This window comes from Lepidochelys kempii, chromosome 3 (genome assembly GCF_965140265.1).
Source record: "Lepidochelys kempii isolate rLepKem1 chromosome 3, rLepKem1.hap2, whole genome shotgun sequence".
In the NCBI taxonomy this organism is placed as follows: domain Eukaryota; kingdom Metazoa; phylum Chordata; order Testudines; family Cheloniidae; genus Lepidochelys; species Lepidochelys kempii.
The window spans coordinates 163485687-163511636 of NC_133258.1; the positions used below are offsets into that span (position 1 = coordinate 163485687).

General features: G+C 39.7%; 1 protein-coding gene across 10 annotated transcripts in view; it reads left to right on the plus strand.

The window, feature by feature from the left end:
* ESRRG (estrogen related receptor gamma) overlaps nucleotides 1-25950 on the plus strand; it is a 486133-nt gene that overhangs the window by 153098 nt on the left and 307085 nt on the right. Inside the window, exon 1 of one of the 10 annotated variants that reach the window (XM_073338901.1) lies at nucleotides 21112-21199. The exons of the other annotated variants lie outside the window; for them this stretch is intronic. The gene's annotated coding sequence lies outside the window, so the exon portion shown is untranslated. Of the gene's footprint in view, nucleotides 1-21111; nucleotides 21200-25950 lie in introns of those variants that run through there. 10 annotated transcript variants of the gene reach the window in all.

A 25950-nucleotide genomic window follows, 5' to 3' on the forward strand; every position in this document is an offset into this window, starting at 1 on the left:
AACTGTGAAAACTGAGGTTCCATTTAAACAGTCTGTGCTTTTCTGGGAGAAGTAAAGTTTAATATACAGTTGCTTTCAAAAAAGGTCTTTAGTCTATTTCATTGGTGTATGATAAGCCTGAAAAACTTCTGGTGTACTGTTAAACAGCTGCCATCTTCTATCCCAGAGGTGGCTGCATTTCAGTGGTGAATGAAATGATTTGTTTGTATCCCTTACTTACTTCATAGGGAGGCTGGGAGATTTGCTTAATTGAAGTTTGTAAAGAGTTTTGTGATCTTTGCATGAAAGGAGCTACTGGAGTTCAAAGACTTATTAGTATTTATTTCAATGCATTATGAATTTGTAAGTGGAGGAAAATTGGCAAAACTTCCTTTTTTTATAGACATAAAGTACAGTCTTTAAGAAGCCACAAAAGTAGCATTATTATTTAGACATGTAGATGTGTACTTGGGTTTGAAAATCTCGGCTTATATGACTGTATATATAAGTCACAATGTTAAGTTTATCTATGTTACATCTCATGACAATACATATCCCTGTAAATATCTTACAGTATACACATTTTTATATTGTATATGCTCCCCTTTATTGAAAGTAATTTCGGGGCATGAAAGTGTTGTATGTAAATGACGGTTTGCTATTTAGTTCTTTTCAGTACAAAAGGTATTAACTGTACTTGGGTTTCTTCATTTTTTTGGTTCCTATTTTGCAAACACAGTATATTTAATTAAGGCTTGTCAGTCCAGATTTAATGAATACATTTACATATTCATGAGGTGAACTTGACTTAGAAATTGTCCCTGTCATGGTGAGGCTTATGATATCGATGTAAGGGCTTCTTATTTTGTTGGTTTAAGAAAGTTTGTTGTAGTTTGTTCTGCTCTTACTGGAGTCAATATTATCCTAAAGGATCACTGTACAATGCTATTAAAATGTATGTATAGGCAACAGATAAGAACATTTCTAAAAAGAGACTGGGTTTCTTCCTGAATATATAATCCACTGTACTGGTATATGACAGTCTTTACTGTGAAACAGTTTCAGAGATGGCCTGTCAATTAGTTTATATCAAATCAAGAAATCCCCATCCCCCTCACCCCTTCCAATATTTTAAAACAAACAAACCCACTTTGCCAAACCAAACAACTAACTGAGAAACATGTTGGGTAAAACTCAATCTCAACAAACCTTAATTAAATCAGTCTTTTGCTCATGCCCATCTCCACCAGGGCAGACTGGGACAGACTACCCTCAAGCAATCCGTGGACAGGCAACAGGAGCAGTGTTGCCAACTCTCAGGATTTTATCAGAAATCTTGTGATAGTTGGCGTTTTTCTTAAAGCCCCAGCTCTGGCTGATAGGTGAGAATCTCAGCTTTAATTTAAGAAGATAAAGTAAGTTTCTAGCCCTCATGGTTACAGAGAGAAGATTTAAAATGTGGGCCTTAAAGGCAGTGGCAGATTTAGAGTTAGTGGGGCCCTGTGCGTAGCTTCATTTTTGCCCCCCCCCCCCGACCCAACCAAGAAAAAGAACATTCTCTTATCTCCCTCTGTTTTTCATTCTTTTTTCTTCATCCTCCTCCAATATTTTAAGTAATGGGAAGTAAATGAAACTAAAGTGAGGTACCTTGATTGGGGCAGGGGGTTAGGGTTGCAGGAGGAGGTGCGGGGTCAGGCTCTGGGAGGGAGTTTGCGTGCTGGGTGTGGGCTCTGGGCTGAGGCAGGGGGTTGGGAGTCGGGGGCAGGTTGTCAAATGAGATTTGTCCTGCATTTTGGGGGGGCCCCTGACATTGGGGGCCCCGTGCCACCGCACAGTTTGTTTCATGGTAAATCCACTCCTGCTTAAAGGTTTAAAAATCAGAAAGCAAAGAAAAAGAACCCATAATGAAGTGCTTTTACAATGTCATGATTTTTGAATGCTTGAGGTTGGTTATACTGCCACCGTTGCAATCTGTGGCCACGATCCTGCTAGTGCATACATATACGCTCTTAACTTCAGTGAGAGCACTCAAGTGCCTAAAGTTAAGTATGTATGTGTCACAGTTTCCCTTAGTCACGTGTGTGGGGTCATTGTCTCTGGGCATATGTGCATCCACTGTCTTATCTATTTTAAAGCACTTTTATATGGCCTCCATCACCACAGTATCTGCAAACTCATCATCTTTAATATATTTATCCTCACAACACCCTGTGAGTAGGAAGTACTGTTATTTCCATTTTCCAGACTGGGAACTGAGGCACAGAGAGGCCAAAACCTAAATCCTCAAACTGAAATAAACGGGACGTAGGCACCTACAATACCTTTTGAGAATCTAGGCCTAAGTGACTTGCCCAGGATGCTAGTGGCAGGAACTGTTCCCAGGTCACCCAAGTCCTATGCTAATGCCATAATCATTTTTCCTCTCTAGCCCCTTCCCTAGCCCTCCACCCCTGATGTAAACCTAGCCAGATTGGATCATGATGAGAAACCACCACACTGGTCAAGCCGTGAGGAGGGACTTGAGTGGGCCCTCCACAAGGTGGTGGATTATGACTAATGATAAGCATGTGCCAGTAATAGGTACAAGCTTCTTTGACTTGTCTTAATTTTCCTAGTCAAGCCTTTAATTGCCAGAAAAAGGTATAGATAAAGGCAATTTAAAAAGCCAAACAAATCAGAGCTATATCAAGGCTTTAAAAGGAAATACATTTTAGAAGGTTTTTTTTTCTTTAATTAATAGGGATTTTGTTGTCAGGCTAAAACAGACTAAAAATAAACAACTGTATAGTACTTCATTAAACTGCCTGCTTGGAGTGATTTTCCCATTGATTAGTCTCAGGGCTAATGCTGGTTCATTCCTCATTTCAGTGCTAATTAACATCAGCTCTGCTCCTGACCACTTGACCGCACTCTCTCTGTGAACATGTGCTAGTCTGGCAAGTAATAACTACTCCCTCCTTCTTAAAAGACAGAATTAAGGGGGGGAAATAGCTATCAAGCAGGGATCTTCGGCTTCTTCTACTGTAAACAGAGAAAACTAAAGCCACATTAGACCCAAACTTAGGGGTGATAAACATCCTTTACTGTACAGAGGAGTTTGATTGAGGGACTATGTAAATACAGATGATGAGCTCAAGCTGCCATATGAATTGACAGGCTTGGCTCATCTTCTGTCAGTCTAGTTGATTCAGGCTCTTCCTGGATGTTAACAGTGCAAATTACCTGACCCTAAGGGCTTACACCAGCAGGCCTTTAGGGAACAGAGTACATCGAATGGAAGGCAGTTACTTTCTCAAGTCTCCACAATGTTCTCTTGGTCTGAATAATGAAATTCATTGGTGATAGGTAGAGTAAGAATGGGAAACATCGCACCCTAGTTATAGCTTTGTTAGGCAGCTCCCATGCAAGCGGAATATAGATGAAAATAGAGGAATGAAATACTAGAATTGGCATGGAGGCATTCTGAGAAAATCTCTAACAACTTTAATGAAATTAGCTGCTTCTGTTCTCGGTGAAAAGGTCAATTTTTCCATAAACCTCAAGTAAACGGGCATTTTGGAAAATATCTACTAAACTTGGCATGGAATAAATAACATTATCCCAAAGTCTTGGTTCGAGTCCAGATCATAGCATTTTCTTTTAATTTAATGGAGTATTGCATTTCATTTTCAGAAAGTTTTTTCTCGTTTTTTTTTTTATTCTTTCATTTTGAAGCATTCATATCTCAGGACTAATCACAAAGTCAGCCTTATACAAATCTATCAGTTAGGAACAGCCACTGGAGAGAGACCTTGCCTGAGTGATGATCCTTTCTTACCTTTGGAGCGGAAATCTAATTCACTTGTTCATAAAGGACATATTTTATATATTTCCACCATTAATTCTATGGATTCAGGGCTCGAGTCTGCAAATACATAGGTATGTGAGTAAATTTACTCATGCAAGTAATCCCATTGAAATCAATAGAACTGCTTGTGTGAGTAAAGTTAATCATGTGTAAATTCTTACAGGATCAGGCCCTATAATAACTAGTAATTGCTTCATTTTTATTATTTACACTCTCTTTTCATGGTCTTTTACTCAGATGAGTAAAATCTATGTTTTGGCAGCACCTGCACAAGGTTAACTATGATAGGGGGCATTCTGCTTCAGGACATAAACTAATCATCAGATAGGATCAGGATGAAATGATGATCCAGATAAAGTATTGCACAATAAGTTGCTTTATGGGGCATTCTCGGAAGCCTCTGGCATTGGCAACTGACAGAGATAGGATACCAAATGCTTTGGGCCATTAGCCTGTTCAGATATGGCAGTTCCTCTGCTCTTATGTCATCCAGATTGTTGAAATGGCTAAACCCACACCACATCCCAAATTTCTAGTGTCTGCAAAGCTAAGCTGGCATTTTCTGAGGACAGGCTCTGTGTGTTCCCATGACATTTCTAGTACCTCCTGCTTCAAAAACAGCTGCTCTGGTGATATTTTTAGCTCTTCTCATGGTATTTGCATTTCCGGTCCTGGTCAGAAGTGTAGAGGCCAGTGAAAATGAAAAATACTAGGAAAAAGAAATAGTTCCCTGAGTGTGTTTTGTCTACAAAGTGTTTCTCCTGGGGCAGAGATTCAGGTTGGTTCTTCCTTTTTCCAAATCCACAGTTATCATCTTCTGTTTGTACCCATCATCTTCATATTTTGTTTGTGCTGGGGGAGGGCATCAAAAGAGATGGTAAAATGTGGATTAATGCTAGATATAAAAATAATCCCAATGTTGTTTCACTCTCTAGTTACCATAGTAAACTGAACATGTTGATTTTTATATGTACATAGGAGTAAATCTTGCCCCCACGACCTTCTATCATAGTAAAGGGCCCTGAGTGCCATGGAACAAGGTACATTTAGGTGCAGAAGTGTCCTGTAGGGAACGTACCTTCTAAGCACTGCTGTGGTCCTTCTACTCCGGTGTGTGGGGGAGTGCTGAGAGTGGGGTGGGCTGGGGAAGGTCCAGGGCTGGGGCCAATGTGAGTATATGGCCATACCGGCAATCCCCCTTTGCAGGGCCGTGGGGAGACAACAGCGGCGGGTGCTACCACCATTCTGGGGCTGCAGTAATGGCTGTGGAGCACAGCCTAGGAAGAAGACACTGGTTATTTGGCTTGTACGCTGGGGTCCGGAGGTTCTCCAAACAGAATAATTGGTGAAATGTAAACACAAAATAAATTAATAAGGATCCTAACTGCTCACAGTCATTAGAAGATCCCATGATTCTTTTTGCAAAAGGGTATCCTCCGTACTTGCCAGCAGTCCTGTGTTAGGCTGCACTGCCCTGACGTTTGGAACATAGTCTTGTGTTCACAGCCCCAAGCAGCTGGCCTAGAGGAAAGAAAGAAGAAAAATTTGTGGCCTTCTGTCAGTACAGAGAGAGCAGCAGATTTAAGGCAGACTCCCTCCTCTCTGCTTTAGCTGCTTTTCTCTGTTCTAGGGTCTCTGTGATTTATTTATTTATTTGGCATTTGCAATCCAGTCAAGCCAAGCCACAGTGTTCTTATCAATGATGCTCAAGGCACGAAGACCTCCAGGAGTCATTTTGCAGTCCTTAACAATATCTGTCATGGTTTGTGGCTGTCCACACTGACATAGTGGACTATCTCTCAAACACCACTGAAATTCTGCTGCAGCACAAACTCCACGTCCAGTACGAAGTCCGTTCAGAAGGCTCCGCAGTAAATCAAACCCAGGTTGATGTTGAGTGGGGTCTGAGACAAGATAATTATTTTCATTTTCTCTGCAGAGCATGAAGCTCACCATGCACCCTCTACTGTAATTCCCTCTCCCGGTAACTTATCCACAATGGGCATTACAGGAAATAATAAAGCATGGTTAAATAAAATAGACAATATCAAGTCCTGTGATATGCAATTTTAAATGAAAACCTTATGAAAGATGCTACCTCCTTCATCCCCACTCTTCAAAAGGAAAAGGACAGCAACAGTTCAGAGTTGAGAGCAAGTATGAGGGTGTCTCTGTGATTTGAACTATAAGTTGGCATATCTTGTTAAGCAAGCTCCAGTGGCTTCTTGTTTCTCTACAGGCTAGAATTTGGTGAGGAAAGTCTGATTAATGGCTTTTACAAAAAGTGGATGGACACCAAAAGGAGAGGAATAATACAGTTGTGGCATTACAAGTCAGCAGCGTATTAGACATTTTTTGTTTGTTTTTTGTTCATAGGAAAGGATTTCCTGTTGAGGTCCTGGAGAAAAATAAGTTTAATTAGTTGAGCATGGAAAAGAGAGAGGGCAACAGGATTGACTGTAATAAGCCTCTCCTTTTTACCGAAAATCCATTACTTTCTGAGCTATTAAGTGATGAAAGGGATTAAGAGAATAAAAAATATATATATATATATAAGCGGGACTGTATTCGTAAATCTAATAAAGGTGATAACAGTAGTGCATTTTGTGAAATTTGCATGTGAATGTATAACATCCTAATCCACTAGCAGACTGCATTGTACTGTGGAAGGGGGAGGAGTATGTATTGAACATGTAGGGATAAAAAATTCAACAGTAGAATTTCTGGCCAAGAAATTTTTTTTCCATATGGACATCCATATGGTTTATCACAGAATCCATATTTTTGTCACCAGTGCCCATATGTTTAGTTTTTGCTTATATAAAAGTGAAATCACTCTCCATTATCTCATTTACTAGAAAGTGTTTTGTAGGCGTAACCAAATGTGGAGCACACTTTGTTCTGTAGGCCTCAGATGTTGGAGGCATAACCAGATGTGGTTCACCTGGTTCTCAACAGAGATTTTTTTAAATCAATGCCATTGGAGTAAAGTGGCCACCCTCTACTGGCATAGGATTCATTAATAATGCTATGTGATCCGCTGACATAGGGATTGGGGCCAACCCTGAGAATCAGGGAGTTATAACCAACTTATTGACATGCCCTGGTTTCTCTTGCACCGAACAGAGTTCTTGATCAGAATAGTAGAATACTAGGACTGGCAGGGACCTCAAGAGGTCATGTAGTCCAGCTCCTTGCACTCATGGCAGGACTAAGTATTATCTAGACCATTCCTGACAGGTGTTTGTCCAACCTGCTCTTAAAATTTCCAGTGATGGAGATTCCACAACTTCCCTAGGCAATTTATTCCAGTGCTTAACCACTCTGACAGGTTTCAGAGTAACAGCCGTGTTAGTCTGTATTCGCAAAAAGAAAAGGAGTACTTGTGGCACCTTAGAGACTAACCAATGCTCAAATAAATTGGTTAGTCTCTAAGGTGCCACAAGTACCCTTTTCTTCTGACAGTTAGGAAGTTTTTCCTAATGTCCAACCTAAACTGCCCTTGCTGCAAATTAAGCCATTGCTTCTTGTCCTAAAGAACCATACCCAATATATTTGGGGGAAGGGGGAGAAGGGAGTAAGTGAATGTAATGCTGGTGAAAGGTGCCAGATTGATAACCCTGTTTCTCAGTTAATCCACAGAACCAGTAGAGAATAGGTAGTGACAATGAAAGCTTCTGCACACTATCCAGTGAGCCTCCTCCCTGACCTGGACATTCAGTCCTTGACCTTTTTGCTGAGATTTCCAATGAGAGATTCAGTTACAGCAAAAAGAATTGGACTTGGAATATTGACTTATTTCACACAGCCCCCAGATGAAAGAGTATTTTAGCCAAATGTAAGTATGCTGTGTTATTGTATATCGTATGAAGCAGGAAAGCAGCAGTGGCGTGTCCTTACTATAGGTAGTATATAATGAAATTGACTGCAGTAAATAGGAATGCTCTGATGTTGCTATGTCTATAGTATTTGTTAACTTACACAATGGGCAGGGAATACCCTATTATCCCATCCAGGGAAGAAAATTCAGTTACCCATGCCACTGGATTTATACTTTCCCAAACGACTGGATGTGCCACATTAAAAAAGGCAGCAATGTGAATGTCTTATTCAAATTTCTCTTCTCCAGTTTATGTAATGTAAATTTCAGGTGGGCATGGATTCGTGCTTTATCCTCTACCTCCGTAACAATAATGGAAATTATTGTGGGAGGTTAATAACCATTGTGCGTCAATACTGTATTATCTTCTAAATCTCACAAAGAAAAGGCAACTACCTTCCTTAAATAAATTTAGCAGCAGAATCTTGGGGTGGAGGTAATAGCTACCATGCCAGCTTCTTGTAAATAATTACATTTCAAATAGACTCATTGTATACATTTTGACCCTGCTCCCATTGGAGTCATAGAGAATTTTGCCACTGACTTCGATTGGAGCAAGTTCAGGCTCTTTATATTACCTGCGGCACAGGAGTGATAGACAATCTTAGCCTTGTAGAAGTATCATTGGATGCAGGCATTTTGTGTTGCCTTTTGGTGGAAGCAATCAATCATTTTCAGCACTGCTTTTCCTCGACAGGGTTGCAGCTCTGGAAGGTCAGTGGTAGGTGCTAGTGGGTTGCTACCTCATGGGCCTTGATTGATTGGATACCGAGTCACTTTTCAAAAGCGATGGCTCATACAGTGTGCCTGACATGTGCACACTGTCTGCATGTGGCAGTTCCTGGGCACGATGGTCAGACGTTCCTGGGCAACCTTCTCTGGCTGTCTGGTCAGTGCATGCATCTGAGCCATCTCTGCTGGAGATTTCTCAGTATGAACAGTCAGCATTTTGACCCTCAAGTTGGCAAAGGGTTGACAGCCTCTTGTCTTTTATAGTCATGGGGAAATATGCTGAGAATATGCTATAAATACTAAATGTAACTTAGTGGACAAGGAAATTGCAAGTGCTAAACACCTTTGATTTTCATGTGGAAATGCTGGTTTTTCTTTTTTGGTATTAGAATGTAAGATTGAATTTATTTTAAGATTCTTTAGGGCAGCATTACATTCCTTCCACTGTTCTATTCCTTACCACATTACCTCACCACATTAGCACTTGTATCTCCCTCTGATGGCATCCAGTTTCCATTCCATTCACAGTGGCCAGGGATCATATCTCTGATCCACTTAGAAACACAATGATCTTTACCCCTGAGAATGCAAACGCTTTCTCAGTCAAATCTATTGATCTACAGGACTCTATTTCTGGCTTTCCATTCACTCACTTGCTGTTTGGGATACTGGATATTCTTTCTGGGGGAAGAGTTAACTTTGTTACTAGGAACTAGAAGAAGAACATTTCTGTAGAATCCAAAGATAGAAGTGATCTTTTATATACATTCATGTGCGTGTATGCACACATGGTACGTTTCTTCACTGAACAAAATTAAAACTGCAGCCAGTAATGCACTAAGCTTGGTGACAATAGTTGAACTCTGTATGGAGCCAAGAGGGGACAGCCAAGGTAAACTGCATTTGCATTCTTATGTTGCAGTCATTTAATCAAGAGTGGCAATGTTAAGGTGACATATACAAGCATAAGTTGGCTGCTGGAAAGACAAGAAGTGAATATTCAGGGGTAATACAAGGAGACTTATTAGTGCCCAGGGAGGAAAAATATGACTTCTTTCAGCACTCTTTTAGTGGCGTGCAAATGTTTGGGCTAATAAAATGCAAATCCGGTGTCAGAGGGCTTTCTGCAGTGCTGAGCCCTGGTACTTCCATACCACTCTTTGTAAATCACAGTAGCCCTATAGATGGCATTTTTTGCCATCTCTGCCACATCAGGGCCCCACTGTGCTAGGTGCTGTAGAAGCACATAGTTTAAAAGAAACAGACTCTACCCTAAGAAGCTTTATAATCTAAATAAAGAAGGCAAAGAATAGCAGAGAAAACGGGAGCACAGAGAGGTGAAGTGACTTACCAAAGGGACACAGCAAGTCAGTGGAAGTGCTGGAAATATAGAGTACAATTTTCATAGGCTCCTCAGGTGTGTATAGGGGCTTAAGTCCCATTGAAAATCATGGTACTTTGGCTCTTAAGGACTTGATCCTGTGTCCTTTGAAGTTAATGGCAAAGGTCCCATTGACTTCAGTGTCACAGAACCGGGCCCTGAGTGCCTAAATCGCCTTTGAAAATGGGATGTAGGCTTCTAAGTCACTTTCACTTTTGAAATGTTTTCCATAATCCATGAGTCTCAGACCAGTGCCCTATCCACTGTATCCTGCTACCTCATGTTAGACTCATTGATGACTAATTAAATTACTGCGTAAGCATTAGGCATTTTTTTACAGCTGTCTTGATAGCATGAACAAACAGAAGGACTATTATTATTAAATAACATATTGTAGTAGTGTTTAGAGGACAACCAAGCTAGGGCCCCATTATGCTAGGTGTTGAACAAACGTATAGTAACGCAATCCCTGCCCCCCAAAATTTACAATCTAAAAGCCAAGAAAGAACAAGTAGATGAGACAACCATTTGGGCCAGGATGGGAAGGTGGAAGATGAACTCTCATTGGGGTCGTTCAGCTGTCGTGATTACACACAGTGGTAACACATCTCAGGATATCTGTGAAGAGTACTCTGGGGTAAGGATGAAAGTTGACTTTGGGAGGAATATAGAGTGTTTTATCACAGTTTCATTAATCAATAACTGAAATTACAGCAGAACCAATTCCTTGAGCTAGACCTCTATTGTAGCTATTGGATAACCATTTTTTTAAAAAGGGAAAGAATTTTAAAAAAAAATTCTGCAGTCATAATAACGAATAGATGCTATGAAAAAGGCTCCTCCATTAGAGGCAAAGCAACTGTTTGTCTTAATAACAGCCAGGGTTGAGAAAGGTGTTGATTCTGCTGTAATTCCATTTTCTGTTTAGTCAATGAGCAGGGTGAAAAGTCTATCTTGAAATAGAAGTAAAATAAGGGGGGGAAAATCACATTTTTTCTGGCTTAATTTGATGAAAGGTTCTTTGGAAACTGTGATTGCATAGTTAATAAACCCTAGATATCTTGCTTGTTTAGAAGTTTTTAAAATTAGTTGATTAGTAGCTTAAAGAATAATTAAAAGATAAATGGTGTGGTTTTCTTTAACCAGTCAGGTACTAGGTGTAACCACCATAATAATAGATGCTCAGAAGGACCAGGAGCTGAGTTACGGCACACATTATTTTCCAGAAGTGCAGACTACCAGCATTTCTGAATTTAAAGAGGGTGGGAGGAGAAGGTTACTTACTGCATCATTTGACCAAGAAAGAGACTATGTAACATATCAATACTATGCATGTATAAGTAATATAATATAATACAATACCTTTAATTTGAAGATCTTAGTGCTCTTTACAATAACCAGTTCATTTAGCTTCATAGCACCCCTGAAGTGTCATAGTGTAAGAATCATTCTCCCCATTTTACAGATGAGAAATTTGAAGCACAGACAGAGAGATTCTAAGAGATGTTGAGGAACTTCAGTTCCTACTGAAGTCAAGGGGAGTTGCAGATGCTTAGAATCGTTTAGGGACAGACCTAAATGACTTGTCCAAGGTGACATAGGAAGTCTGTGACAGAGCTAGTTCCCCTGACTCCAATCCCTGTGCCTTAACCACAGGGCCATCCTTCTTCCCTCTGCAAATGACACAGATTTTGTCAGCAGGGCATAGAACATTATGGAAAAAATACAGTAGTTGAGAACAGGAACAAGCAATTCATTTGAGGGTTTAATTGGATCTGTTTTCAGTCCTTGCTCCTGCTTTACCTCACACCTAGATGCTTTTCACGCTGACTGAGACTTGTATTGAACTCTTTCCACACTCCCAAACCCCCACACTTCCCAGAGAACTGACAATTCTTGCTCAGGGCAGGTCTACACTAAGGGGCTAAGTCAACCTAAGTTATGCAACTCCAGCTACGTGAATAACGTAGCTGGAATCGACATACTTGAGGTCAACTTACTGCGGTGTCTGCACCACTGTGGGTCAACAGGTATGCTTCTCATTCCAGTGGAGTACTAGAGTTGATGGGACAGCAATCAGTGGTCAATTTAGCAGCTCTTCCTGGTGGATCAATCACCGCGTCTTGACCCCCTGGTAAGTGGAGACAAGCCCTCAGACAGAGAGGGTCTTTCTAGAGCAGGTTATTTTAATATAGCCTCCATTGAAATGTTCCTATGTCGTTTTGAGGAACTACTTGGCATAAATTCATTTTCCCAAACACTCTCTCTTCCATACACCCCAATTCCAAATAGAGATCTTTTGGAGGGTGAATGAGTTAACATCTGTAGAAATGCAGCTACTTTTATTATTATTTTTGCCATTTACTTCACATTGTTTTATGGATGGACTGTGTGACTATCACCAAAAGACTCAGCTAATACTGTTGTCCTCTTTTATCAAGGAAATTTTTGAGAAACCACAGTAAAGCCACTGTAACCCTGGCAGTGCTTATAATTATAGCCAAAAATAAAAAGCAGTACTTCATACATTTTCTTAATGTAGGGGGTGCGGTCCTTGACACTCAGCCATGTTAGGGCTTGGCTGTAAACGTTTAGCACAAACTTCATAAATAGCCATTGGTGTATGAAGTTCTTGATGACAGAACAGTTTTTTTCTAGAAAGAGCACCCTCTGCTGGCTAGGTCTCCCACAAAGTAGTTCACTTAATTACCTAGGTGGACTGTACATACCCGATCCACAATAGAATATTCTTAACAGGCCTTTTTAGGGACCAATCGTAAGAACATAAGAATGGCCATACTGGGTCAGACCAATGATACTGTCTTCCAACAGTGGTCAGATGCTTCAGAGAGAATGAACAGAACAGGGCAATTTATTGAGTAATCCATCCCCTGACTGCCAGTTCCAGCTTCTGGCAGTCGGAGGTTATGCCTCTATCATGGCTAATAGCCATTGATGGACCTAACCTCCATGAATTTATCTAATTCTTTTTTTAAACCAGTTATACTTTTGGCCTTCGCAACATCCTCTGACAATGAGTTCCTCATGTTGTATGAGGAAGTACTTCCTTTTGTTCGCCTATGAATTTCATTGGGTGGCCCCTGGATCTTGTGTTATGTGAAGGGGTAAATAACACTTCCTTATTCACTTTCTTACCACCAGTCATGATTTTATAGATTTCTGTCATATCCCTCCTTAGTCATTTCTTTTCTAAAATGAACAATCACAGTCTTTTTAATCTCTCCTCAGGTGGAAGCTGTTTCATACCCCTAATAATTTTTGTTGCCCTTTGCCGTACTTTTTCCAATTCTAATATATATTTTCTTGAGATGGGACGACCAGAACTGCACACAGTATTCAAGGTGTGGGCGTACCATGGATTTATATAGTGGCATTTTGATATTTTCTGTCTTGTTATCTATCCCTTTCCTAATGGTTCCTAATATTCTGTTAGCTTTTTGACTGCTGCGGCACGTTTGAGCAGATGTCTTCAGAGAACTATCCACAATGACAAGATCTCTTTCTTGAGTGGTAATAGCTAAGCCATGGGTGCACCAATGTAACATTCCTCTCTTTCCTTTGGCATATGATAGTGCATCCCACAAGGTGCTGAACTCCTCCTGTGAGATCCTGAGCACCTTGAATTCCCATTGGCTTGAATGAGAATTCAGGAATGCTCAGCAGCTTGCAGAATCAGCCATAATAACTGTCTTCCTCGTGTATTAGAGAGACAAGGTGGCTGAGGTAATATCTTTTATTGGAACAATTTCTATTGGTATGAGAGACTAGCTTTCGAGCTTACACAGAGCTCTTCTTCTTGCTGGTATGTTGTTCTTTTTGCTTACAGACACAGAATTTATTTGGTTTTGTAAGTGCCTCTACAACTCGGTTTTGATGCTCTCCCTGTACAAATATAAAACCTTGGTTTATTTGCAAGCTCAAACAAGAGTTTACAAATCCAGCTACTCTCCATAGCACAGAATATGGCAACTAATGTGCATAAAAAGACTCTATGGTGGGATCTGTAGTGTTCCCGAAAGGCAGGGAGAGAGATGAGATGAAGTAAAACTTTGGGAAAGTTCAGTCAACAAGATAAGAAGTACAGTCATACTGATTTATAAAGATACTGCAAGTTTTAAACATGTACTTTCAATCTGAAGGACTGCAGTGGGGATTTAAAATATTACTATTTAATTTTTAAAAATTACATAAATTAAATGAACAGCCCATTAACAGGATGCCATCAGGATCACGTGGCCAGTTCAGATCAAGTTATATTATCTTGCCTGCCGGATTTGAATAAGAATTAAGAAATTACTATTCCAAAGTAGTCTTGGGCATTGATCCTCATTTACAATGAAATTCGTCACCATAACTACCTGGAATTCTACCATTTTGACAGAAGCATTCCACTGAATCGTCTTCATGGTTCAACTATTAGTGAAGTATATTAGTAGGAGGAAAAGCTTCTAATCAGTTGTTCTACTTACATGTTCAGAGAAGTCTTGTCTTGCAGAGAGTTCACTTGTAAACACCAACAAGACATGTCTAATGAAAGGTAACCCAGATCTGACAGACAATGCACTTCTCTTCTTTGGCGCCCATGACTCTGGATGATGGTTCATATGTGCGGTGTCCCACCAGCAGCATGTCTTTCACTTTTCAGTGCTGGCTCCTCATAGTGTAACCTGTCAAATCAAAGATTTTTATTTTAGCATATGTGTCCAGGGTAATGAAGCTGCGAGGACTAAACTATGCTTGGTAAAACTGAATATATGCCAGCCTTTATGTTGAGCTAAATAAACCAAGGTTCCTCTTTCTGTACATGTATTTTTTTTAAAGAAACATCATTGTTTTGGAAGCCAGTTCAAAACCACCTGATAAATACTTTCTTCTCAGTTCAGTGCTAAATTGTATCGTTATGTCTAAATCCATATGCATTTGGAGTCTCTTTTTATTGAACACTACAGAGTGAATGAGAGGGCCTGATTCTCCTCTTGCACTAGTGTTATACTTCTATAACTCCAGTGACTTTTTATGGAATTACTTCTATGAGAGGAGAATTGGACTGAGAGTGTTGCAGTATGTCAGGGTCAAAAGCTTACTACCAACAGGGCACACGAGGGAAGGCAGGTGCTGAGCATTGGCATACAGTTCTCTCTACAGAATGTAAGGTAGTTATATGTCAACCCTAAGATTTTTTTTTAAAAACCAGCAGATAACCAGCTCTGGACAGCCACTAAAATGATCACTCCGGAATTTGCAATAGACTGAAAATAGTACACCAGATGGTAATATATATTGCTATATCTCTTATTCACCAGATGTGTCAAACAGCAGCATGTATCTCTGATTAGACTGATGCATTTTCCCTTGGAAGAGTGTCTAGAAATTATTAACATTTTTTTTCTCTGATAATATCTTTTCCACATCGGGGCTCCCTTAAGGACACAGATCACAACCATGGTCAAGTGTTCTCATTCGCTACTTTATATCCGGTACCTGCTGAGAATATTTTAGTAACTACATGTCTCAGAGAAATGAGGCACAAAGATCAGTTTCAACAGTCATTTTAAATACTCTCTCACAACAGTAGAAATTGCTGCATTGTGAAGATTGAGTTAAACCTCCCACTGGAACTCAAGCCAAACATTGTTTTCCATAAACTGTGAGGTGCCATTACATATTTTCTCATTGTGAGGTTCTGGACAGAACTGGCTTGATAAGCTTTCCAGATCACATTTTCGTACCCAAGAGGGTCTGATAAACTTTGGAAAAGCAGCTGGTCTTTTGGGTGCTTATCTGAATCAAACCTGAATTCCAAACCTTTCATTTTTGCTTGTCAACAGTATTGACCTAGAAGAATTATTTCTGATGAAGTGTATTTCTCTGTCACTGCTGGTTTTAACTGTGGTTTAACTATTGTGGGGATTACAATGGAGGAGTATTTTGTGCCAATGCTATGGATGTTTTGAAATGTCAATTCTAGTAATAATAATTAAAGCTTTGCACATGTTGTGTTTTCCTTCCAAAGACCTTCAAGCTCTTTAAAAACATGAATGAATTAATCTTCACAACATCCCTGTGAGGTAGATGCTTATTTTATCCCCCATTTTACAAGTGAGTTTGTCAACCCACTTCAATGGAAGCTGGGAGATAAAAAATGGAAATGGACTTGTGCCCTGCCTCCCTAAAATGACAACTGGCAACCTCTGGGGGAGGAAAGGCTTCTGCTGGTCTAGTTTAACCTGGTAGGAGCTGCAACCAAAGACTTGGGAGACTAATGCAAAGAAATTCCATTAAAATTTAAAAGTAAATTTGCTTTGTCCATACCTGCTTCCCTTTTGTAATCACTTTCCACAGACATGAGCAGTTGGAGCTTTATTTGGTCAACAACGAGCAGAAAATGAATTCTATGCTGGTGTATGCATCCAATATAGTGGGATGGGACACTGCTTTGGCATGTAAGGCAGACAAAGTTCCCTAAACTTCCTGAGAGAATCCTGATAGAAGAGGCAAGGAGAGGAGTCGGAGAAGAGCCATGAGAATGATTAAAGGATTAGAAAACCTGCCTTATAGTGATAGACTCAAGGAGCTCCATCTCTCTAGATAAACAAGGAGCTCCATCTCTTTAGCTAAGCAAAGAGAAGGTTAAGGGGTGACTTGATTACAGTCTGTAAGTATCTAAATGGGGAGCAAATATTTTATAATGGGGTCTTCAATCTAGCAGGGAAAGGCATAACACAATCCAATGGCTGGAAGTTGAAGATAGACAAATTCAGACTGGAAATGAGACATAAAAAGTGAAAGTCATTAACCATTGGAACAACTTACCAAAGGTCATGGTGGATTCTCCATCACTGACGATTTTAAAATCAAGATTGGATATTTTATTAAAAGATGTGCTTGAGGAATTATTTTGGGGAAGCTCTATTTAGGAGGTCAGACTAGATGATCACAATGGTCCCTACTAGCCTTGGAATATATGAATTTTCATGGCCTCCTCCTGATTATAAAGTTATGCTCAATCAGGGAACAGAAACAATTCCATGTGACTTATGTGACCAAGCACAACAAATCAACACAGCCTGAATGGCCTGGTTTCAGGTTCAATTACATTAAAAGAATAAAACCAGCAACTCCTCAAAAAATTGTCTAAAAAATATAAGAAAGTCTCCATTCTGAAAGTGCAAAAAAAGGAGGGGGGGCTACATTTCTCAAGAAAATCACTCATTTGTCTTTTTCATTTCTATACAGTATTTATTTGTGTGATTGTTAGCAAGCACTGCACCTGTGCCTTAGAGTGGTTTCAGGTGTTTATGATTTCTCCTTACGTGCCACCTTCTATTTTGTCATGGTGAGGCTATGTCGGTCCCAAGGTCTAAACTCTGTCCTTGGACATGGTGCAATGAGAGTGGTATTTAGCCTCATATGTCTTCAGAAATGTGAAGGGAGGAGCCCAGTATCATACATGGGTACCTAAGGAGGGTAGCATAGCTTGCCTTTTGGATTCTCAGATACGCACTTGGGTATATAAATGTCCACATTTGTGATTCAGGGGTGGTTTCAAAGTTCAAATGTGGAATCTGGAATCTTACAGTGTCCACCCTTGGAAAATTCATTATGAGCTAGTGTTTTCTTTTTGCCATCATGCCTTGTGTTGAATCATGTAGCTCCTGACAGGGAAAAAAGGACTTTGAAATTTTGCTTTCCATTTATTCCTATTCTGTTATTTTGGGCCCCAGTTCTGGAGAGCATTTAAGCACATGCTAAATCCATCCCTATTCAGGACAGTACTTATGCATGTGCTGAGCTTTAAGACCATTGATTTAATGTTAATCATATGCTTACATGTAGTCCCAGACAGAGATGCTTTTGTGAATCAAGGTCTTGGTTGGGAGAGGGATTGGGACATGAGGGATTTGACTGTACTGCCCAGCCTATCTTATATATGTTGAGGGAGCTGTGGAATAATTGCTGCTGGGCCCTATATTGTTACTCAGTAAAGTCCATAGCAGGGTGTCCTTTAATTCACTAAAGGGGGAAAGAAACAGCCCACAGTAAAACAGGGACGGTGCTTTCACTCCATGGTGTCTGCATTAATACAGCATTCTAGCAGCAGCTGTCTTTTTTTTTTTTTTTTAAACAGCTTTATTTCCCCCTCCTGTAGAGTAAGCTGACCAGATTTGCAGTTTATAAAACTGGGACAGCCTAGCAGGGGACAGGGCTGTCCATGAACCATCTTCAGGGGATAATAATATCAGTAATAGAATGACTGCCATGACAATTGCCTGGAAAGGTGAATTGCAGTGTATGTGCAGTAAACATTTTTTTTCTTTTGAGAGAGAGAGAAAACAAGTGAACTTCTGAGTTCAGTGCAGGTTTTCATTAGAACCAGGGCAACCCACTTGCTAAAAAGTTGAACTCTGGTCAACTCTGCTCTTGTAAACTCTTGACCTCGATGTTATTTAGAGAGAGAAAGGGCTAAGAGATTTGGCTTAAATAAATAAATAGAGGTATCAAGGAATCTTCCAAGCTCTCCTGGCTCTGATTTTCAGTTAGAAGTAAAATAGTATTAATAACAAAAAATAAATCACAATATTATGAGCAGCGTGTTTCTGTATGCACTAAACATCCCAGGCATCCAAGTGTGGATCCTCTGATTTTGTTCTGTGTCTTCTGGTCCAACAGAACTCCAGTTTGTTGACTTTGAAGGCATGCTGTAAGGCCTCTCTATTTTCTCAGGCTTGTCCTGAAGCAGTGGATTAGTGGGGGTGCGGTGCGTTGAGGGAAAACAGTGGAATTGGGGTCAATGCAGCCACTGGTGAATGGTGGTGGTTTTTAAGTTTTACATCAATTTATACAGGCACCTACACTTTAACGTGGAATAATTTTATACACATTTTAAACTAACTTATAATAAATAAAAACGTAACACGAAACTATCTGTTTCTGTTATGTTGGAGTGTTAAGGACAAAGAACAGTAAATACCCGAGAATCAAATAGACATGCGTTTGAACAATGGCTGTATTTAGGAATCTGTTAAGTCAATGAAGTAATATTTGCTTGCTGCTCATACAGCAACATACCCACAAGTACAGAGATCTGCTTTCTAGTCCACTGATGCTCATTTGTTCCATATGGTTGACATCATTCCAAGGAGGGCTCTTTAAAAATAAATAAATACATAAATATATTCCCGTCACCGGCCATATATAGAAAGAAGTTTCTGTGAAAGCTGGTCAGGATATATGTCTCAAGTTCTCATGCCCTCCTTAAGCCTGGGTCCAATTTTCCCTATTGTAGACGCAATTATGCTTCTTCCTCATATTTTGGATATATACAGTATCCTCCTGTAGCCACCCAAAGGTTGAAACCTGCTCTGGCAGAAACCCCTCCTCCACCCTCCCTGAAACAAAACCTTCTGAAAATGTCTCCTCTTTCTACAGTGCTTGCTGGAAGTCCATAGGTCTCTTCTGAGATCATTGGGTCTGTCAATCTTGTTTAACTATTTAAATACCCAGATGCTGGTAAAAGATTTGTTCAGCTGTTTAAGAACTTGGCAAATGACATGAGCAAGCAGGCACATTTAATTAACAATTTTTTAATCCTTAAACTCTGAAAAGGACAAGAAATGAGAAAGATGGAAACAGATTTACTTTTTGTTTGTTTGAGCTGGAGCAAAAGAAGTTTAAAGGAATCAAAGGATATTTATAACCTTTTAAAATTAGGAGCATACATTTAGCAGACCTAATTTCCCCCCTCCTTTAATTTCTAGAGAAAAGGTAGGTTGATAAAAGCAGGAAGCAGATTGTTTGTTAAAAGCCTCTGAGAGCCTGAAAGTGATACACATCCCTCCATTTCTCTGCCTTCAGTTCTAAACAATTCAGCGACAAAGATTAATAGACTTTGTATGCACATGTGATTACGTATCCACACATATCTGTGTGTGTGCATATGTATCTGGATATGTACGTGTGCCTGTCGAATGTTGTTTTTAAATCATTCCTTTTAACTCCTAGATTTCAGCGTTTGACCCCCCTACTTCAAAAGCGAGAGATTAAGCGGGCCCCATTATTTTGACATCAAATGCAAGCCCTATTCTGTTGCTAGGATACAGAATGTGGGACTATAATATTGCCTCCTTGCAAGGTTATATTGCCTAAGTGTGAGTAGCAGGCCATATTATAAATCTAAGTAAGTTAAGACAAGAGATAATGATTGCTGCTTTTATCATATACTAATTAAAAGGGAGGGTGGGAAGTCTATACAACAGTTACACCATGCACAACCTTTTTATTCCAAAGATCTTCTGGTATGGGAAGCACGATTAATGCACAATTTAATACAAGTCAGTATGAGCCAGGTTCTGCTTTCCATTTCTGCCTGTGTAGATCTGGAGTAACTCTACTGAAACCAATAGTTATTTCTGCTTTATACCAGTTTAACTGACATCAGAATCTATCCCTATATGTTCTAGTACTTTTATTGCAAGTAGGATGGAGTCTGTGCTAATTCTGACTCTTTTTCAATAATGATAATTGAAAGATGTTTATTGGCTGTGTATTGGGCTTTTAACATCTGCAGCCTCAATACAATGTGAATAGAAATGTCTTCTTAACCATTGCCCACAGAGCAGATGAGCCATGAACCTGGTATATTGTGGATAGATGGGGTTTTAGTCTCTTTTTGTACAATTACATTGACATTGTAGTGGCTCAGAAGCTGTATTTTAGTAGGCCAAAGCCAGTGCCTGATTCATTGCCATTACTCAAAAAAAGGGGATTACTCAGGATTTATTTATTGGTGAAAATCTGTGTCTCTTTTCATTAGAATTGTCAAAATTGAGAAATATCACTTCCACCCCGATCCAGCTCGATCTCATAGAGTAATATCCTGTACCCTACTGTGGAACCATTTACTCAACCCCTGTGCAGAAGGGAGAACCATTACCTGCGTAGGCCACAGAAGGGGCAGAATGTAAGCAGGGAATAGACATGCTTGCCTTCATTAAAGGCTGTGGAAGAGCATGCTAACTGCAGCTTGGGAAGGGTAGTTTAAAAACAAACTCTTCAGCTGCTGTGCAGCAGCATTAGTGTTCTCCTGTGCCGAGGTTTTTCTTTTATAGGTAGGGGTCAGATGACCATAGCTCAACCAATGTCTAAGGAGATATTTGACGCCAAGAACTACTGATTAGTTAAGAGAGCAATTCTGGAGAGCTGATTTAGGTTTCATCTCTGTGTTTCAGCAGGTTGGATTTTGTCTGGCAATTATTGAGGACACAACATATATGGCTACATGGTGTTTTACCATATATAGTTCTGAGCATCCAACAGCAGTAATATGAGTCTCAGCTCAGTGTTTAAGATGGAGCCTGAGGTTTGTACTCTGATTTTACTTTCTGTATTCTATATTTTAGGATTGGTTTATTTTACTCTAATAATTAAATACATACTTTGTACCTATGTAGCCCCCTCCATATGAATCTCAAATATATTGTCACAATACGTCTTTCACAGTAGTTAGGATTATTATCCTTGTTTTACAGATGAAAACACATTTTTTCCAGAGTCCACTAATTTGGTTGTCTCCATGTTGGAGTGCTGCAATTTTGGATGCACCCTCCCCAACTCTGATTGAAATGGACATGTGCATGAAACAGCAGAAGCAGCGAAAATGGACTGTCTTCAAATTTTGGCCAAAATTACTTCTCCAAGGTCAGACAGGAAAGCAGTAGCAAAGCCAGGAATAGAAGCTGTGGCTCCCAGCCCTCTTCCTTAACCAGAAAACAGTATATGATGCGTGATATCCATGTGACAAATTGCATAGTCATGTGATTAATTGCATTACTCATGTACCTTTTATGACCTCTTGTTACTAATCCATCTGCCCTGGGGTGCATTCTAACATTCCACAGCTCTGAATAGTCATTAAAAATTCCTTCTTTTCTTCCAAATGCCCACAAAATTACACAGGTCTGAGGTGCAGACTGATAATATTCAGTTCTGCATAAGTGACAGGTTTAAGGCCGAATATCTCTCAACACATGAAGGCAAGAAATTGGAGACTTATACCAACAAATGGGAAGGTTTCCCATGATTTGTTTGCTTCTAACCTTAGAAGATTACAAGATATTGGACTTTAAAGATGTCACATGTTTATACAATGGTGTGATCGCTGGTTCTGGAACAATTTCTGTAGCGGGAGTGCTGAGAGCCATTGAACCAAACTGTAAACCCTGTATATGATGGAACCCACTTCAAACCTGGGGGGTGCAGCAGCACCTCCAGCATCCATAGTTCCAGCACCTATGGGTGTGATGTGGTAGAAAGGTTTTATTTTGACTTTTTTGGTAAGTTCTGTATAACTCACTGAGTACTGCATAATTCACTCATGACTTCACCACTTATGTATGATGCCTCTATCCAAATTCATGCCACTAAACCTATATCCTCCACCACACAATCGTGTCTGTGTCTATAATATCATATCCCTATATCACTATATAAAATATGTATATATCATACTGTGTGTATGATTTCATAAACTCCCAAAATAAATATTTTTCTTATATGTATTCTCATGGAGCACGTGGCAGTGGGTTGTACAGGTTAAACCAGGAGACAAACAGTCAGGATATTTGGGGCCCTAAAAAAGTACCGCTAACCAAGATAGCACTTAGGTCCCTTTGAAATCAACGTGACTTAAGCATGTGCTTAAAGTTAAGCATAAATGTAAGTATATGCATAAGTGCTTTTTTCAGCTGGGGCCCTGTTGAAGTAAATGGAAAGTATTCAGAGTCTGCAGAGTGATAGTTGGGTTTCAGGAGCCTACTGCTAGCTCTGCCACTAACTTATTGTGGCCTTGGACAAGTCACTTAACCTTTCTCTGACCCAGTTTACACATCTGTAAAATGGATGTAAAAACACCTACCTCTTAGAGCTCTTCTGAGAATTTATTAATGTTGAAGTACTTTGAGACCCTTGGATGAAAGGCACTTAAAATGTAAGGTATTATAATTATGTGTATCTGTAATAATAATACAAACCTATAAATCCAAGTATAATATGAGCACAGTTAATCAAAAACAATATAATGGGTTTCATGGTGCAAACCTGGGCATATGCCTGTCAAACTGAATCCAAAGCTACAGGACATAGGGAGGGGAAAAGAGCTCTTAAAACAAGAGAGTTTTACTCTAAAGTCACAACTCAGGTGTACTTAATTTTCAGCAAACCCTGTGACCCCCTCAATACGTCCCATTGTCTCTGGAGGATTGTGAGAAATAAACTTGTTACAGCACTATTTTTCTCTTTCTCCCTCAGGCATTTTATATTGTTTCAGAAAAACATGAACTGGGATTTTTTAATGTTTATTTTTAAATATGAAACTATATGGACAATATTATTGGTGCATTTCTTGAAATGTGTCCAGAATTCAAACCTGGAGGCTATAGAAGTGCTGGAGTGAAATTGGCCCTAGACAGTTAATAAATTCTGAGCAGAGATGCATAAATCAGCAAAGGGTATCTTTCAAACTTTTTTTTTTTCCAAAGGGTGGGCATGGGGGAGGGAAATGTCTTCGGAGAATTGTTTTCTATCAGTTCAGAAAATAGAGAAAAGAATCCAGCAATACCCAGTGCTGGTTAGCAGATTGTCATTTTTGGGTTTGATGTTCCTGGGTTTAATTGTCTTTCATGTGAACAATGGCAGGAGCTCTCTAGTGTGCCATGCGAGCATGATAAAAGGGGGCCGTTCTTGCATAGCAATGCCTTTTTTTTATTATTAGCGTAAAAAATTAGCAAGCTGGAAGTCGTTAGAAGGAGTTCCACTGGCATTAATTGTAATGCAGCCTGAATTTGTTTGCAGACCAGTGCGGCAAGACAATAGCAGCAGGGGGAAAAAGCCATATTAATAGCCTTTTACTTATTGTATCATTTTAGCGAGCCTTAATAAGGTGTCTGCTGTCAACTGGAATTTATTAAAAAAAAAAGACATGGTAATTGATGTATTGCAGTAAGTATGGATGTGGGCTCAACTTGATTAATGTATGAGTTGGCTTTTTAAGGCATTTTAAAAAGGCTTCTTAACTGGGTCTTAAGAGACTGGCACAAGCCCAGTGTAAACTACCTCATTGCAGTTGGAAAACAGCCTGACAGCTGCTGATGTCTCCTGGGCTTTGCTTTTTTTTTTTTTTTTTCTGATCAGAGAAAACAGAGAAAGTAATATAGTCCTCGTCAATAATTGCAGTGCTTAAAAATCTTATAAAGGGATTTCTATTCTTCCCTCCGGAGATAACTTTTCAAAGGTTAAATTAGTTTTACTCGTGTGTGCTTCAAATATTTCAGGTCCCAATAAGGATCACGTTTTGTTTTAAATAAAATGCTAGTTTGTGAGGTGCATGAGATTAACACCTTGCTGAATATCTACCGTTTCTAATATGAGTTGGACATTACATCACATCCAAGTTTGTCTCACTGTATTCCCCAAAACAATCTACTGCACATTGATCATTGTTACATTCATGTTGCCAGTTTGTTTCACAGAAGGGCATTCATTTTTTTCTCTCTTGAATTTGTCAACTCCTGTTTTGAGACCTTAGCTACTGAGAGAGTCTCAGCATTTAGAGCTCAAAATAATCTAGAAAGACAAAAGCTGGGATTTTCATAGGGGCCTATGCGAGTTAGGTACCCAACTCACATTCAATTTCAGTGTGAATAGAGTGCCTAACTTCTTTAGTCTCTTTAGAAAATCACAGTCTAAAATATCCTACCTGACTGGATATCCATGGGTGCCACTGAAATACTGAAGGACAATCTAATAAGACTCTTCTGATTCCTAGTATGTGTGAACTAGGCATTCTGTTACATGAACAAGCTACCAGGAAATAAGAGTGGTACGAGTAAAAATGTTTCTTTAAGTATGCTGTGGACTTCCTGTTTTCCTCACCTGAATTCCTCACCTATTGTGCCCTAAGTCAAACAACTGATATGTGGTATGCTGTGCTGATGGGATCGGCAGCAACATATGTATGTCTATGTATATCTTGTACACTGGTGTTTCTGCTTGTAACTGCAGCTAGCCAGTGGACAAGCAGAGAAATATGTTGAGAGGAATCATACAGAATAATAGTTCAATTACTTTGAATAAATGTGTCCACCACCTTATGGTCTCCCGGGGTCACCATGATCTTGAGGTGTAAGTTAAAGGGGCAGGCGTTTAATTTTATTTAAAAATTTCCATATTTGTCATCTAAAATAAAGAACATCTCTGTACCGACTGGACTAATCAAGTTCCTGTCTGCTCTGTAACAATACCATCAGCAGTGCTGAAAATGTCATCTGAGTGTATACCAAAGTCAAGTACAGAAATGCAGGCTTCTAATTTCCCACAATAGCATGTGGTCCTTCCTGGTATCTTTAGATCTTGCCCAAGGGAAGTATTCTTCCACCGCTATAGATGCAAACTTAATTTGCCTGTATAGGCTTCATCAGTCTCAGGTCTTGGGAAAAGCCACCATCTATTTATACACTCTGCAGAATTTGGAAATGCAGCTGCAGTTGCTGTTTCAGGTTGTGTGCCAGTGTGGCTGTTCTCTGTTCCCAGTATCTTTTGAACTTCCTGGTGTCACCTGCAGACGTTCTGTGTCCTGAGATGCACCTACCCATCTTCTTAGCCTATGTGCAACATACCTCAAGTGGCACATGACCAGGATTCATCACCAAATTTGGTCCACTGGTTGGATTATTAGCTTCCCCAGCAGGGGCCAGGTACTGATGGTGAGCATGACGTGAACGCTGATCCATGCCCCCCTGCATCTGCCCTTAAGGATAAGGACTAAGAAATGGAGCCTCATAGCATCACATCCTGGAGTACTTTGTTTTTAATAAGGGTTTGTTTTTGTTTTTTGTTTTTTTTTGTTTGGGATGGAAGTATGTGCCAGACAGGCCAATCAGAGCTACTTCTGGAGTCTGTGGGCAGCCTAAAAGTTAACTGTTGCACCAAATTGGCTTAAATTGATATCTCCCAATAATATCAAATAGTTTTCCTAGTTTCTTCGTAGGGTTTCAGTTACCAAATACTCAGTAGCAGAAGGTTTAGACTCACATTATTTTAGCTGCTTCCCTAGAT